Source organism: Schistocerca piceifrons, chromosome 6 (genome assembly GCF_021461385.2).
Source record: "Schistocerca piceifrons isolate TAMUIC-IGC-003096 chromosome 6, iqSchPice1.1, whole genome shotgun sequence".
NCBI lineage: Eukaryota > Metazoa > Arthropoda > Insecta > Orthoptera > Acrididae > Schistocerca > Schistocerca piceifrons.
The window spans coordinates 414,352,417-414,369,827 of NC_060143.1; positions in this window are offsets into that span (position 1 = coordinate 414,352,417).

Genomic DNA, 17,411 nt, shown 5'->3' on the forward strand with positions numbered 1-17,411 from the left:
TTTGATCTACACATATAATCTTCACCATTCTTCTGTAGAACCAAATTTCGAAAGCTTCTGTTCTCGTCTCGTCTAAACTATTTAACGTCCACGTTTCACTTCCATACATGGCTACACTCCATACAAATACTTTCAGAAACGACTTCCTGACACTTAAATTTATACTCGATGTTAACAAATTTCCCTTCTTCAGAAACGCTTTCCTTGCCATTGCCAGTCTACATTTTTATAACCTCTCAACTTCGATCATCATGAGTTATCTTGCTCCCCAAATAGCAAAACACATTTACTACTTTATGCGTCTCATTTCCTAATCTAATTCCCTCAGCATCACCCGTTTTAATTCGACTACATTCCACTATCCTCGTTTTGCTTTTGTTGATGTTCATGTTATATCCTCCTTTCAAGACACTGTCCATTCCGTTCAGCTGCTCTTCCAAGTCCTTTGCTGTCTCTGACAGAATTACAATGTCATCGGCGAACCTCAAAGTTTTTATTTCTTCTCCATGGATTTTAATACCTACTCCGAACTTTTCTTTTGTATCCTACAATGCTTGCTCAATATACAAATTGAATAACATCGGAGATAGGCTACAACCCTGTCTCACTCCCTTCGCAACAACTGTTTCCCTTTCATGCCCCTTGACTCTTTTAACTGCTATCTGCTTTCTGTACAAATTGTAAATAGCTATTCGCTCTTGTATTTTATCCCTGCCACCCTCAGAATTTCAAAGAGCGTATTCCAGTCAACATTGTCAAAAGCTATATCTAAGTATACAAAAGATAGAAACGTAGGTTTGCCTTTCCTTAGTCTGTTTTCCAAGATAAGTCGTAGGGTCAGGAATGCCTCCCGTGTTTCAACATTTCTACGGACTCCAAACTGATCTTCCACGAGGTCGGCTTCTACCAGTTTTTCCATTCGTCTGTAAAGAATTCGCGTTAGTATTTTGCAGCCGTGGCTTATTAAACTGATTGTTCGATAATTTTCACCTCTGTCAACACCTGCTTTCCTTCGGATTTGAATTATAATCTTCTTCTTGAAGTCTGATGGTATTTCGCCTGTCTCATACATCTTGCTCACCAGATGGTAGAGGTTTGTCAGGGATGGCTCTCCCAAGGCTATCAGTAGTTCTAATGGGATGTTGTCTACTCCTGGAGCCTTGTTTCGATTTAGGTCTTTCAGTGCTCTGTCAGACTCTTCACGCAGTATCATATCTCCCATTTCATCTTCATCTACCTCCATTTCCATAACATCGTCCTCAAGAACATCGCCCTTGTGTAGACCCGCAATATACTCCTTCCAACTTTCTGCTTTCCCTTTTGCTTAGAAGTGGGTTTCCATCTGAGCTCTTGATATTCATGCAAGTGGTTCTCTTTTCTTCAAAGGTCTCCTTAATTTTCCTGTAGGCAGTATCTATCTTACCCCTAGTGATATACGCCTCTACATCCTTACATTTGTCCTTTAGCCATCCCTATTTAGCCATTTTGCACTTCCTGTCGATCTCATTTTTGAGACTTTTGTATTCCTTTTTGCCTGCTTCATTTACTACATTTTCATATTTTCTCCTTTCATCAATTAAATTCAATATTTCTTCTGTTACCCAAGGATTTCTACTAGCTCTCGTCTTTTTACCTATTTGATCCTCTGATGCTTTCACTATTTCATCTCTCAAAGCTACCCATTCTTCTTCTACTGTATTTCTTTCCCCCATTCTTGTCCTTCTCTCCCTAATGCTCTTCCTGAAACTCTCTACAACCTCTGGTTCTTTCAAATTATACAGGTCCCATCTCCTTAAATTCCCAACTTTTTGCAGTTTCTTCAGTTTTAATTCACAATTCATAACCAATAGATTGTGGCCAGAGTCCACATCGGCCCCTGGAAATGTCTTACAATTTAATACCTGGTTCCTAAATCTCTGTCTTACAATTATATAATCTATCTGACACCTTCCAGTATCTCCAGGCTTCTTCCCTGTATACAACCTTATTTCATGATTCTTGAACCAAATGTTAGCTATGATTAAGTTATGCTCTGTGCAAAATTCTACCAGGCGGCTTCCTCTTTGATTCTTCATCCCCATTCCATATTCACCTACTACGTTTCCTTCTCTAACTTTTCCCAGTATCGAATTCCAGTCACCCATAACTATTAAATTTTCGTCTCCCTTCACTATGTGAATAATTTCTTTTATCTCGTCATTCATTCCATCAATCACTTCGTCATCTGCGGAGCAAGTTGGCATATAAACTTGTAGTACTGTGGTAGGCGTGGGCTTCGTATCTATCTTGGCCACAATAATACGCCCACTATGCTGTTTGTAGTATCTTACCCGTATTCCTGTTTTTTTATTCATTATTAAACCTACTCCTGCATTACCCCTATTTGATTCTGTATTTATAACCCTATATTCACCTGACCAGAAGTTTTGTTCCTTCTGCCACAGAACTTCATTAATTCCCACTATATCTAACTTTAACCTATCCATTTTCACCGCCGGCGGTGGCCGAGCGTATCTAAGAGCTACAGTCTGGAACCACGCGACCGCTACGGTCACAGGTTCGAATCCTGCCTCGGGCATGGATGTGTGTGATGTTCTTAGGTTAGTTAGGTTTAAGTAGTTCTAAGTTCTAGAGGACTGATGACCTCAGAAGTTGAGTCCCATAGTGCTCAGAGGCATTTGAACCATTTGCACACCACTTAGACGTACCATTCGGTGAAGGACAGAGGCGACAAGCGAACGCCATTGCCATAAACGTCTGGGTCAGTCATGAAAATGTGACCCTCAGCCAACTTCCTGTTTATCGTGATATCTTGCTTATTCATCACATTAATTCCTTAGCGTGCGAAGGTAATTTCTAATATAGCATGTAGGTGACCTTAGATTCATTGTTTGTTCTTTTGTGTAAATTCAAATGTCGTTACTATGGTTACATGACGGGTATGTACCATGAAAACGATTAGCAACTTGTTGCCTTGAAAATTTTTGTATATTTGTGATATTTGCGAGAACATTTTGTCTTTATAAATCTGAGAAAAAGTTTACCACCTGGCTGTTAGTGACTACTAATCCCTTTGTCTTAGCCGGTTGTAGTTTATGAATACACAATCGCACAATCACAAAGGAATGTGATCTGATGCAGATTGTGTTTTCTCCAACTACGGTGCAGGGGAACAGTGGCAGAGCCTTAGACAATATTTTTATTCAGTCTTAATTAGTAGATGGTCATTCTGTTAGTAAAAGAGTGAATGGACTTTAGACTGTAATGCACAAATTGTAACACTAAAAGGCTTTTGTACTCAAACAAATGTCACATGTAATTACAAACTATGCAGGAAAGTTAAGCCAACAGCAATAGAGAGTTTTTTTTTAAAATCTCGTCAAGGAACAAGAGTGGCAGGATGTTTATAGTTCCATTTACATAGCCGACAAATATAATGCTTTCCTCAACACATTTCTCATGCTATTTAAGACTTGTTTTCCATTTAAAAGGCAACATGTGTGGCTGGCCAATGAGATAAGCATATCATGAACAACAGAGCGGGAATTATATCAAGATGTTTGAAGAAGTCACAATAAAACTACATTAGCCTATTAGAAATAGTACTCTAAGGAGCTTAAAAATGTTATTAGCAAGGCAAAGAGTATGTGGTACGCAAATAGAATAGCTAATTCACAGGATAAAATTAAAACCATATGGTCAGTTGTGAAGGAAGTTCCTGGTCAGCAGCATAAGGTCGACGATATAAAGTCAGTTCGTAGTAAAAATAAATCTGTTAATGATAAATCAGATACGTATACCGTATTTAACAATCATTTTCTGAGCATTATTGGTGAACTAAATAAAAATTTGGTTTCTACAGGGAATTGTATAACTGTCTTGGCAAATGCCCTTCCGAGATTTATGTCCTATATACTCCTCTGCTATACAGACAAGGGGGAGATCGAGGTAATAATTAAATCACTGAAGACTAAGGACTCTCATGGATATGATGGAGTGCCTAGCAGAATATTAAAGTACTATGCTGCACATGTTATCCCTGTATTTAGCCGTATTTGTAATTTTTCCTTTAGAAATGTTCGGTTTCCTGAACGATTAAATTACTCAGTAGTAAAGCTGCTTTTTAAAAGGGGAGAAAGGGATAATGTAGACAATTTTAGACCTGTCTCTATGCCATCAGCGTTTGCTAAAGTTATTGAAAAGGTTGTGTATGTAAGGATAATTGATCATTTTATATCACACGATTTGCTATCAATTTTATTGTTCGGCTTTAGAATTTGTTTAACAACTGAAAATGCTATATTCTCTTTTTTCTGTGAGGTGCTGGATGGATTAAGCAAAAGGTTTCGAAAGCTAGGCATATTTTTTTATTTATCTAAGGCGTTTAATTATGTTAATCACAAAACTTTGATCCAGAAGTTGGACCGTTACGGAATACGGGGAGTAGCTCACAACTGGTTCACCTCTTACATTATCAACAGAAAGCAAACGATAATTATTTACAGTGTTGAGAATGGCTGTGATGTGGGGTCCGAGTAGGGTGCGGTCAAGGGGTGCGGGGTGGCACAGGGATCAGAGTTGGTGTCACTCCAGTTAATGATTTATATAAGTGATATGCCCTCTAGTATTACTGGTAACTGTAAACTATCTCTGTTTTCTGATGACACCAGCTTGGTAGCAAAGGATATTGTGTGCAACATTGTCTCGGTCTGAAATAGTGCAGTTCATGACGTAAGTTCATTGCCTGTATAAAATAAACTAACGCTGAATCACAGTAAGACTCGGTTTTTACACTTTTTAATACATAATTCAACAAAACATAACGGTTTAATTTCACATTGTGCATATGATTAGTGAAACTGAACAGTTCATATTTCTAGGTGTTCAGATAGATAGTAAACTGTCGTGGAAAGTCCACGTTCAGGATCTTGTTCAAAGACTTAATGCTGCCACTTTTACTATTCGAACGGTATCTGAAGTGAGTGATCGGTCGCCACGAAAATTTGTCTACTTTGCTTATTTTCATTCGCTTATGTTGTATGGTATTATGTTTTGAGTTAACTCTTCCCATTCGAAAAGGATATTTTGGGCTCAGAACGGGCGGTTCGGGCAATAAGTGGTGTAAGTTCACGAACCTCTTGTCCACCCCTGTTCACGATTCTGGGTATTTTGACACTGGCCTCTCAATATATATATATATTCCTCAATGTCATTCCTTGTTAACAAGATTAGCTTATTCCCAAGAATAAGCGGCTTTCACTCAGTTAACACTCGGCAGAAATCAAACCTGCATTTGGATCGGACTTCCTTAACTCTTGTGCAGAAAGTGGTGCGGTATACTGACGTATCCATTTTCAGTAAGCTACCAGTAGAATTCAAAATCTTAACAGTAATCCAAGCGCTTTCGAACCGAAACTGAAGAGTTTCATCATGGTCACTTCTTCTGTGGAGGAGTTCCTTGAAACATTAAGCTGCTTCTTGTTGTATTACTTATTTCGTTTACTTAAACGTATGGTTTGAGTTTTTTCGGATTCATAAATATTTTATTTTTATGTGTTATTACTTTCATGTTGTAATTTCATGTACTGACACGTTCCATGATCTTGGTGATTTGCTTCTCAATTTGGTCCTAAGGAATTTGACATGTAAATAAATAAATAAATAAATAATTGGTTGATTCAATTTCGATATAGTCTTATTCCTTTCGTAAAATGAAACCTTTTTATCACTCGTATTTGTAAGAAGCGACTGAGCGTTTGGATGTTTGTGTAATTGAATTATTCATTGCCTATATGTTACGTCAGTTACATAGTGTCTACTGTTATTCATGTTATGTCCGACTACCGTTATTGTTCTTTAAATAAAAGTATTTTGTGAGCTTTATTAGAAGCAATAAAATTCCTTTGTTCCTGAATATTTCTGTATTGGCTTGCACTACATACGATGTTTGATGTTCATATACCTGCATATCTAAACGCAATTTGAGTCGAATTCTGGAGTGCGACATCAACTCGCTATTATTTCCCCATACTTTCATGTACTTATTCTATATTGAAATCAATATGACTTTCACATCTTCGTCGCATACCACCTTTGTCGCAGTTCTATCTTTAAGGGAGCACATACGAGAAAATATATGGGTGCGCACAAGCCAGTGTAACTTTCACAGTTTGAGAGATTACTTGCAGGTTCCTTTCAGAGCACACGCTATCACGTCAGGAACATTTTCTCAACCAGTAATATACTTATCACTTTCAAAATGCGGTAGGTTATTCCTAGTAATTAGATAAACAAAGCTGCATTACAGTTTTTCTTAATATCAGTCTGAGAACACTCACAACAATTTTGAAATATATGTGTATGATACATAGCAATTTTTATTTCGCAAAACTTCAAATAAATTCTACGGTAATGCACGTTCAAGTAAATTGATAACACAAGAAGTTGTGTTGAACTGTTAAAAAACTCTGTATCGAATTTCAACTTATTATCTGCAATGGTTCAGCAGAAATTGTTTATTGTACATTGAAAAAATGGGTGTTGCCTGAAATGCAGCTAATATATTTAGTAGCATTTATGACAGAAATACGTACCTTAATGTTGGCCAGAATAATATATCTGGTCTTTTTGGTCTTCAGGTAGCTCTTCCTTCAGTGGGTCTCCAGTGAAGTAACCTGCATTGATTCCTAGTCGTATGAGGATCCTGATTCTTCCAGTGTTACCATCACTGAACCACAGACAAGTGTCATATGAGGTAATTTTAACAATAGCAGAGGAGCAAAATGTTACTTTTGCTCGTCTATGCCAAATGAGTGTATTAAAGCAGTTTTTCGGGTTTTTTGTTCCACAATGTGTACATTTCTGTGATAAAACGTAATTAATCACATCGTAAGTTGACTAACAGCCGTCTACACACTACAGACGTCTTCTCTGATGGCAGGCAGTAGTAAAATATCGCAAACAAGGAGAGAGTCGTGTACAAAAAGGAGCGTGGCACTGCGAATTGGTTAAAACAAGATGGCTTTTACATCATTTTCAGCACGAATTAACCTCTGAAAATTGGAGACAATATTTCTAATATGTTACACAACTATCTGTCAGCAACAAAATTCATTTTTTGTGACCATTTGTATATACATACCGATTTAACGCTATGTTTCAAAATTCACTGCTTTATTACGAGATTCAGGAGTTGTGTTGAGGTTTACTGGAAAACTATTTCTCGTGAGAATATTCAGATTTAAAGATACAAAATGTTAGAGATCACACGGTCAGGACCAAGCTAGTGCATTGCATAATCGCTTATTGCACGCTAGATTACAGTATCACTTTTATTTCCGGTTTAAATCAATTTCTAGATGAGAGGTAGGTGAAAATTTGTCCTCTAACCTCAAGGTGGTGTTGTTTCACATGTGGTTAGCTACAAACTCGTAGAACAGATAGTGTGGGTTTTCTTTATGCTATCAGAATCATTATCCGATGTGTGCGTGATGCAACAATTGTAGACCAATTACGTTGCAAGTCATGATTTTTATTTAGTGTATTTGTAGAGTTTGATTAATCAGTTTCAATTTTAGTAACAAATAATATAAAATGTTATTCACATTTACTTCAAACTTCAGTATTAATGATTCGCACTTACATGATCTGTATGAGTTTGTATGTTAAAGACAGTCAATTGCAACCTTCAGCAAAAACCAAGAGCGGATTATAGTGAACACACATGCGTATCAAGAACATTGGACAGGTCTTGATAACTTTCGAGGCCAATGGAATGAAGTTTAAGACTCCAAACTAATTTGCAAAACAAAGAAATTTACAACGGACACATTAGTGATATGAAGAATTTAGCAGAGGGCTACCGCTTATCATGATTATTTTCATCTTTAATACAAGAAAGAATGAAGAAAGCAGAAGAAAATACCACAAATGAAACAAAGTGTAGGGAGAAGAGATGGCAATGTGAGAGTCGCCTGTTCATTCTGCAGTTTAATTTCTTCCCGCTATATTTTGCCTGTAGTAGGTCACAACAGTTCCCTTTCCAACATACTAGTATGTGCTAAATTCAGGTTCGACTGATGGATTTAAGTTGTTTCGCTAAGCTATTTGCATGGTAACCGAGGCGATTTTGCGACTTTCTGTAGTCATTTTGCGTTTGACGAATGGGAACCCTCCGTGGTTTAGAATGTTCCTGGTGATGTACTTGGAGGAGTTCTGTTCTATGTTCAGACTAGAGAGGAATATTGGTTTTGTCTGATGTTATGTGCTGATTATAGGATTGGGTGAGGTCATATCAATTAGTTGCTGTGTGGAAGTCCAAACTAATTGATTGGGTGATTTAGTGGACTGCTAGCTAACTTTCTGCGCCGTTTGCTCATGATTATTCCGCGTTTAGGCATGCGATATTATTCATGCGCCCGGTAAAACTAAATTACACATGTTGCTTAAACTTGCTTAAATGGAAACTGAATACGACGAGGAATATTGTCTTTTTAATCCTGCATGCTACAGATTCAAAGTTATCGTCCTCTCCTAAATTACGGAAGAGATGTTAGTACGTTCAAAGTCCTGTGCTCTATTCCGTTTAGTCATAGTGAAAATGAATTTTATATCTGCTGTTTTGTGGACTCATGTGAAGCCTGTAAACATACTTATTAACCAACCTACTCATGAATTTGTTAGGTCCAAACCGATTCATTACTTCTTACTTACTCATAACAGTGTCCCGTTGCATGCCTGCTATCTTATGGATTCGATTCAGGATCCGCGAATATTCTAAAGTATCGGAAAAAATTTATAAATATTCAGTCACAAACCATTAATAATAAGCAGTTTCTCTTTGCATGCTATCAAGTACGTTGACGAATGCCGATACGACTGTGGCTTCTTTCTGAAGTGGTTGCAAGGTGATCTCGCATGTTAGTGTGATATAACAGTTTTCTGGACGGTCGTCCATAGCAACACTTATGCATATTGAATAAACACCGCTGCAGCTGTGGCAAATCCTTTATTATTATAGTCGGTTAAGAAGATATTTACAGGCGGTAAGGCCACATTAACATGACCGCCGCCTACGTTCGACGTCAACGGGCAATAATCATTCACTATCGGCGGAGGGTATACAGAGCGTGTAGGGGGGGGGGGGGGGGGGGAGGAAGCGGAAAAACAGTGCACTCGCTGCCGTAATGCGGAAACGGAGCAGTTTACCTAACGTCCTAAAGGGCATCATCATTGCTTGTCGAGTCAAGGGTAGAAGCATTTACGAAATGGACAAGTTTGGGAACTGTTCACGGGCTGCCGTGGTTAAAGTATACCGTAAATGCCAAAATGGCGCCATCCAAAAGTGATGGCGAATCAACGGGCTATTGACGACAGAGCTGATCATCAGCTACAGGCCCGGGGATACTCACAGTGTCTCCTCGGCGACCGTCGGCGAATGGGCCACCGAAGCAGGCGTCCTATTGTCACCCTTGCTGACTGCTGTTCATCGGCAACTGGAATTTGCACACCAATACTATAACTGGACGTCCACTGAGTGGTGACAGATGGCCTTTTGAGAAGAACCACGTTTTATGCTCCATCGGGCAGATAGGCATTGGAGTAAATGGCATAAAGTGTGTGAAAGCAAAGAATCCAGCGATGCGGTCTTGCGAAGTTGTCGTGGCATTCCCTGTGTTACCTTATTATTCTGGAGGGCACAATGGATCAACGTCAGTGTGCATTTATCCTCGAGGACCATGTACACCCGTACACGCAGTTTGTTTTTCCTCGGCCTGATGACATTTACCAGCAGCACAATACAGAGTCATGCAGCTGTGTATGTGCGTGGTTCGAAAAGCACCAGGAGGAGTTAACCATACTCCCTTGGCCACCGAATGCCGCTGATTTAAACCTAGTCAGGAAACTGTGGGTGGCTTCGATCGGATTGTTCGTGCAATAGGACCATGGCACTGCAGTCGGCATAGCTCCCACATCCCTGTCGGTATCTTTTAGAACGTCATTGGCTCTCTTCCAGCACGTCTAACAGTGATGCACATTACAAATGCTCGTTATTCAAGCTTTTGACAGTTCCATAATGTGATAGGACAATGTAAATTATGTCTTGATTTTGATGGATTACTTATTGTTGTGTTCTTAAGTCTATAATTACAAAACCAAGGAAACATCGGCATTAGCACTACTGGGCGTTATAAGCAGTTGGTAAACATTGTTCAGTTCTGTATCCTTTTGTTGATGAGTTATTAGTCTATGCTGTGCAATGCGATTTTTCAGTTGCCCTGGATTATGAAAGTGTGTGTGTGTGTGTGTGTGTGTGTGTGTGTGTATGCTTGTAGTAAACACTACAGGTTAGATTAAGTGTCGAAATTGTTTTCCTGGCGCATAAGAATTATAGTATAGAATAACTACTTGCCGGCCGGGGTGACGATCGGTTCTAGGCGCTACAGTCTGGAACCGCGTGACCTCTACGGTCGCAGGTTCGAATCCTGCCTCGGGCATGGATGAGTGTTAGGTTTAAGTATTTCTAAGTTCTAGGGAACTGATGACCTCAGAAGTTAACTCCCATAGCGCTCAGAGCCATTTGATCCATTTATAACTACTTACGAGGGCAGTTCTGTGCTTTCTATCACAACAAATGAGTTTCAAATGTAGCCGTTAAGTACATATCGAGAGACGAGTAGAAGATAGAAAAATGGTAGATGGCATGAAGACAAATAACTTCTGACAAACGCAAACACGGAATTTAATTATTCAGAGATATTTATAAAGCCTGTTTCATTCGACACAACATAGTACATTTAACTACTGCAAGTCGAATGTGGATTGACGTCACCAATTTCTGATTATTCTGTCCTTATGTTGTACTATTTTCAAAGACTTCTTTATACGCCTTTGTACGGTGACAAGACGTTAATTGCATAAATATCTGCCGACAGTCGCTCCCGTGTCCTTGTTACTGTCGAAAATTCTGAACATACAAAAATACGGTTATATTTTGCCGTAACGTTTTTTATACTTGGCCTTGCAGGCATCTGAGAACATGCAGGCTGGAGTCTTGAATGTTCTGTAACGTATGTGCGATAGCTCAAAGTAAACATATTTGCGGGTACGAAATTTCTCATAAACGAGCTGCAGAACTCCTGAGCAAGAACCAACGCCGAGCCCAGGGTGGAGAACATTATTCTCCAGATAGAATCGGAATACGAGTTTCCGCTGGTCTTATTTCATCCATTTTCCCCTCTCCTCACCTTCCACGGAGACAATGCTTCTTCTCTATCGCCTCGAGCCGACCGTACGTCTTGCCGACCTACGACTTCCTGCCACCACAGGGAGCGAATATAATTCGCAATTTCGTTAACTGGCTCTCTTTTTATTCCCAGCTACCCGCCAAGCACTATATAAGCCACAGTTCCTGCGACAGGTGCCCTTTTTTATCAGTTTCTCTCTCTATTCTCTCTCTCTCTCTCTCTGATTCTCTTCAACGGAGCAGCGGAGATGAAAAATTTGAGCCTACGCAGATGGCTCCGAATGCTGGCTGGCAGTCGAAACTAAGGAAGAGCGCGGACACTAACAAAGGTTATTAGCCGACGGAAGCTGGCTTTATTCAGCTGTCATCTACATTTCAACGAATATTGCTTCTGATGGGCAGACATACCCAGGCTTTTCGAAATAAACGCCACGTTCAGTAAACATCATGACGTTGAAATCTCTTAATACTCTCCTGTAATGAAGCACTTTTTACAGTTTTGAAAAGAGATTGTACATACAGTGGCCACTTTAGTTTGAGTTATCTATGATATTATTTAGATTTCACATCTGTAAATGGACGGAAATATAAGACACAACACTCAACATGACATCTGTATCTACATTGCACAGCATCAGACAGTGGATAGCCGAGGGTTTCTTGTACCACTGCTAGTCATTCTCTATTCTTATTTCGAGTGAGATATCGACGTCAATCGTAATTGGGCATTGAAGCAGTTCAGTAGTCGAAGAAAATTTGTGCCACACCGATATTCAAAGATGGATTTCCCGCTGCACGCGAGCGGTTGCCTTAACAACACAGGCTAACTGAGCACGATTTCCGTCCGACACAAATTCTCAACTTATCGCAGACTACAAAGCAGCGTGGCTCTGCATGTACCTTATTTGATCGTAGCATCTCCTGTATTCTGCTAGAGGTTCGGACCCTATTGTGCACACGCACTGAGGTATCACAGCAGTCAAGCTTACATATATACTATATACGTGTATATGTGTGGTGTCTGTTCTGTCAGACATTTTGGACACAAATGTACAGTATACTCTCTATTCTGTCCCTGTTCCAAATGGAGCGAGGGAGAAAACATGTGTGTGCTGCTGTGCCAGTCCTAATTTCTCTTACCTTGTCTTCGTTATCGCCAGCGGCCTTGCTGCAGTGATAACACCGGTTCCCGTCAGATCACCGGTGTTAAACGCTGTCGGGCTGGTCTAGCTCTTGAATGGATGACCATCCCGTCCGCCGAGCGCTGTTGAAAAGCGGCCGGGAGAACCGTGTGCTGCCCACATGCCCCTCCATATCCGCATGCAGTGACTCCTCTGGGCTGAATATGACGTGGCGGCATGTCGGTACCGTTGGGCCTTCTTCGCCTGTTCAAGATGAGTTTAGTTTACTTTAGTTTTGTCTTCGTGATTGTTGTGCGTGATGAATGTTCTTGGCAGTAGAATCATTCTGCATTCTGTCTCTAAACATTCTCAATCTTTTTCGCGAAAATAACTTCTTCCCTTCAGAGATTCCCATTTGAGTTCAGAGAGTATTTCCGTAATACTTGCACATTTGTCGAACCTACCAGTAACAAATCTAGCAGCACGCCTCCGAATTGGTGACCGACCGCGATAGCCCGGTGGTTAGCACACTGGACTCGCATTTGGGAGGACGACGATTGAAACCCGCGTCCGGCCATTCTGATTTAGGTTTTCTTTGGTTTCCTTGAATTGCTTCTGGCAAATTCCGGGATGGTTCCTTTGAAAGGGCATGGCCGATGTCCATCTTTCCCTGTTACGAGCTTGTGCTCCGTCTCTCATGACTTCGTTGTCGACGGGACGTTAAACACTAATTACAGCCTACTCTTAATCGGTTCGATGTATTCCTTTAAACCGACGTAGTAGAGATCCCAAATACTGCAACAATAGTCAGTACGTGGTTTCCTTTATAAATGACGTAAGTGTTTCTAGAATAATCCCAAAAGACAGAAGTCGACCATTGGCCTACTCTACGACTGGCCTTACGAGCTCGTTCCGTTTCAAGTGTTCGTTCATCCAGCGAGCTGTTTGGGAGTAGAAGAGCAGAGAAATAGCTCGAATATTGTTCAATTAACCCTCTGCAGGGCATTCGTGAATTTTTTTTTTCTGTGTGGATTCGTAGCCTCTAAATTCTTAATAAAAGAAAACACCGTCCGCATTAGTCTGTATGCAATCGATCTTTATTTAAATTTTGCGATTATATAATTTCCACTACTTCTCATTTTCAAGGACATGTAAATCCAATGTGGAAGAGTATCACATTGATTACATACATCTACACATATCACCATGTATAAAGAACACATTACACAACTTACAGTAACATACCAAATTCCCGTGATATTTTCCTGCTTACAAGTGTGATATTATGCATTACATATTGTAATTATCTAATTATTTTTCTTTGCCCATAAAAAGTGCACGTCATATGCCACTATTAGATTGGGAGTGGACCCACATCAACATCACGATCTTAGGTGTTATACGGGCAACGGTGCACTACGTAGTACAGTTTGACAACTAGCAGCAGCTGATACGATGTTATCAAAGATATACATAAGTCCAATTACTGCAGAACAACCGATAGCATCTGTAAGACACACATTAGATATGTTACTTGAGTGTCAGACTTAGCTGGTGTACTGTACATCAGATTATCAGCGACCAAAGACCACTAAAGGGCATTCGAAGATACGTGATAAAATATTTTATGCAATACATTAAAAGTAATATGTGAAAGAAGTAAAAATATCCATTAAATCTTCACAGATGAACGATTCTTAGTTGCTGATTTGCCAGATTTAACGACTGCATTGTATCGGAGACGATCAGTGTCCCGTAGCTATGATTAAACACACAGAAATCAACCGATTGGCTTTCTTTACCGTAGAATAATCAACAAGAATACAACATGTAATTTTAAAAATTATATTAGCGCTGATGAACCATCTGATTTCTCATACAGACCCTAATACATCCACACAAACATATATCTAAATATCTGTCTTGTATTTCGCTAAAATGGGTAAGCATTGATAGTAGACAACAAAACGAAGAAGACAGTGAATATAGCCGACCCTCATTTCTGTTTACGCTTTATTGGACACATAAGGGTGTCAAAACGATCTCCACACATTTTTAACTGCACAACAGTCATGTGGATGTAGGCCTAGATGTAATTGTAGCTTTGCACCGTTACGACTAGATATTTAATCGACGTGTCACGCAGCACACAACTAATCTTTTATGTAAATTGAAGGTTGTGGTGGAGGGGAAGGGGGAAGAAAAGAAAAGGGACTAGTGACGTCAGCTGCATCAGGAGTTTTCGCGGAACCAGCGGCGGCGAGTGAAAACGCGTGACGGAGCGGTTTTCGGAGCAAGGATCTCCTGCTTACAGGGTAGCTTCGTTAACACATTGCGCCACCCGGATAGAGTGGACTATTTTGGCATACATATCGACAGACCCACCCAGCGCCACGTGTCCGCAGTCCATATTCATTTCCTCCATGCTCGCTACTCTGAGATTCGATCATACGTATTTGTGCATCCGTACTGAAGAAGGTGAATTCGTTGCCCTTCGAGGCGAATCACTTACATCAATGCTTGGTGCCTGTTGTTTCGGACCACGCATTCATATGACTAATATTTTATTCGAAGAATACAGGACGCTTTTTTTTCCTATTCATACACATTGTAAGTAGGCTGTTTAGGTTTTTTTATTGGTAACGCCACCTCTGTAGGAAAATCACTGGCTGTGCTGTGGGCAGTCTGTGTCTGCTTTGCATTGTTGTAATACTCGCCATTGTAGTGTTAGGCAGCTGGCTGTGAACAGCGCGTAGCGTTGCGCAGTTGGAGGTGAGCCGCCAGCAGTGGTGGATGTGGGGAGAGAGATGGCGGAGGTTTGTAATTTGTCATGAACTGCTATATTTATATATGATGATATCAAGGTAAATACATTGTTCGTTCTCTATTAATATCTTTCATTTGCTAACTATCCCTATCAGTAGTTAGTGCCTTCAGTAGTTTGAATCTTTCATTTAGCTGGCAGTAGTGGCGCTCCTGTATTGCAGTAGCTTGAGCAGCGAAGATTTTTGTGAGGTAAGTGATTTGTGAAAGGTATAGTTTAATGTTAGTCAGGGCCATTCTTTTGTAGGGATTTTTGAAAGTCAGATTGCGTTGCGCTAACAAAATATTGTATCAGTTTAAGCACAGTCGTGTATAATTGTTCTAAGGGGAAGTCTCGTGTATAAATAGTTCTAAGGGGACGTTTCATATGTCGACCCTTAGCCTAGGATACCTCACTGGAATCTTCTGATTTTTTCTTGTAGTTTGTGTATTTAGTGTAGCTTTTGTTTATTGCTAGCGCGTAATTGTACAGAGAATCTCCTTTGTAGTTGCAGTCTTTCATTGTTGTACTGTAAAACAGTTGTGGCATGCATGTAGAATTGCACCAAGTATTTCGCAGCTGCAATTAACTAGATATTATTTTCAGTGCTATATTAATGTGTTCTCTTATTTTTGCTATTCAAATTGTGATTTTCTGTGTTATCGTGTGAAATATTGTGACAATAATGGCGTGTGAAAAACGTAACACTAGGCTCCAAACTAAATTGAGAAATAATAGTGATGACGAGCGTAGCTTATCAGCGCCGCCGAGTAATGAATTTACTAATGTTCAAAGTAGTAATTTGGTAACTGTGCACAGGGAAATGGAGCGGGCGTCAAATAATGGTGTAGACAGTGAAACAGGTAGTGAACAGGGAAGCATTATCGATCGATCGGTCGGCAACAGCTCGCCTCAGGAATCCGAAATGACAAGACACAATTTTGCAAATACTGTAGATTCAGGTTTTGCGTCCTCACCGTTTTCTCAAATAAGTCAAGACACATTTTCAGCTTGTCAAATTGTGAATGTTGCCGGTGCAAATGCACTGCCGAAAAGAGTAGAGGAACAGATTCCAGACACTAATGCATTGTTATTACAACTAATGCAACAAATGGAACAAAATCAGAGACAAACACAGCAACAGTTAGACACAGTGGAACAAAATCTTAAAAAGTTAAACACAGTGGAACAAAATCTTAAAAAGTTAGACACAATGGAACAAAATCAGAGACAAACACAGCAAAAGCTGCAACAGTTAGACACAATGGAACAAAATCTTCGGAAGTTAGACACCACACTTGAACAAACACGTGAAGATTTAACTACTGAGTTACATAACATTGAATCGAAATGTCAAAAAGTGTGTAATGACGTAAAAACACAAATTTGTGAGCATTTTCAGCCTATTTTTTCGCGGCATGAAAATGCATTACAGAATCACGAAGCAGCCATAAAAGAACTGCAAACTATTGTTCATGAAAATCATGAGACCTTGCAAACTAAAATGGACTCAGTTGCATCTACCGATTCGGTTACGCAACTTGCAAAAACTCAGGAAAACTTAAGGGACACAGTAGATACTCTGAAAATTGGTTCAGAAAGACACATGGAGGAAATTAGTTCATTATCAGAGAAAGTAGCCGAACTTTCGGATCAGGTCACTAACTTATCTACGAAGGTAGATGATAATCTGAATGACACAAAACCGGTAGTCTTTAATGACACAGAAGAGTGCGAACAAATTAGGAAACTGAAACAAAATCTGAATCAAATTAATACGCAACACCAAAGAGAAATCCGGGAAGTACAAGAACAGCTGACACAGGTAATACAAGAATTACGTATTTCAGAGGACACTCGCGCTCCAACACGGGAAGAGGAACTTAGAAATACGCAAAAGCCACAAAATAATAACACAGGGCATTTCGGTAATTATGAAAGAAATTGGCAAGGTACACCGAATTTTGAGATGGAACCGCCGACACGACGTAACAATGACCGATGTGCTACTCGCCGACACGATGATTTTGACTATAAGCTGTTCATTACTACACGTAAATTCAAAACGTTTAAGAATTCTGCCAACGACATTCATCCACAAGCGTGGCTCCATCAATTCTCTCATTGTTTCCCTCCCAACTGGTCATTGGAGCACAGGTTAGAATTTATGTGTGGCTACTTAGAGAATGAACCAGCTGTAAGAATGCGATCGGTCATTCACGATTGCCACAGTGAAGGAGAA